Source organism: Penaeus monodon, chromosome 32 (assembly GCF_015228065.2).
Source record: "Penaeus monodon isolate SGIC_2016 chromosome 32, NSTDA_Pmon_1, whole genome shotgun sequence".
Classification (NCBI taxonomy): Eukaryota; Metazoa; Arthropoda; class Malacostraca; order Decapoda; family Penaeidae; genus Penaeus; species Penaeus monodon.
Genome location: NC_051417.1, coordinates 23,077,530 through 23,078,097, shown reverse-complemented (window position 1 = coordinate 23,078,097; position 568 = coordinate 23,077,530). Strand labels below are relative to the sequence as shown.

Here is a 568-nt window from a genome sequence, read left to right as displayed (position 1 = left end):
GGTAGAGAGGAAATTTGATTTGAGAAGGAAGAACTAGAGGGAAAAGGAGAGTGAGAGAAGAGGATTTGGAGAAGAAAAGGGTGAAGGAAAGTGAGAGAAAGGGGATAAGAAAGAGGGAAGAAAAAATCCATCGGAAAGCGGGAACGAAACCGAGAGGAGGCGGGATGGAAGTTTGGCAAAAACGGGATTTATTCAGGGACGAAGAACTCTTCTTATTATATCGTCAGCCACGCTTATTTTTCCCTTTTTTATTTCTTTTCTCTTTGTTATCTATTTTTCTTTGGACATTTTTCTCCCTCTTTTTTTTTTATTAAGTTCGCGAGGCTATTGAGAAGAGCTCGATGCTTCGGCTCTCCGCCGTCAGACTGTCGCATTCCCACGGCCGCTAAAAAGGGCGTTCGCGGAGCCGTCCTCGGAGGAGCGCGATCTGCCTCATCTGGCGCTGATGGGAGTCCTCGGAGGCTGGCGTGGCCGACGCTGGTCGTCATAGTAACCTTTGCGCGTCCACAAACACACGAATAGATGCATGTACACATTATTTACCGATTATTAGATGAGTGAAAGGAAA

General features: G+C 46.3%; 1 protein-coding gene across 1 annotated transcript in view; it reads left to right on the top strand.

The window, feature by feature from the left end:
* Nucleotides 1-568, top strand: part of LOC119593728 (discoidin domain-containing receptor 2-like) — a gene marked incomplete at its 5' end in the record, with an annotated part of 119,890 nt that overhangs the window by 66,104 nt on the left and 53,218 nt on the right.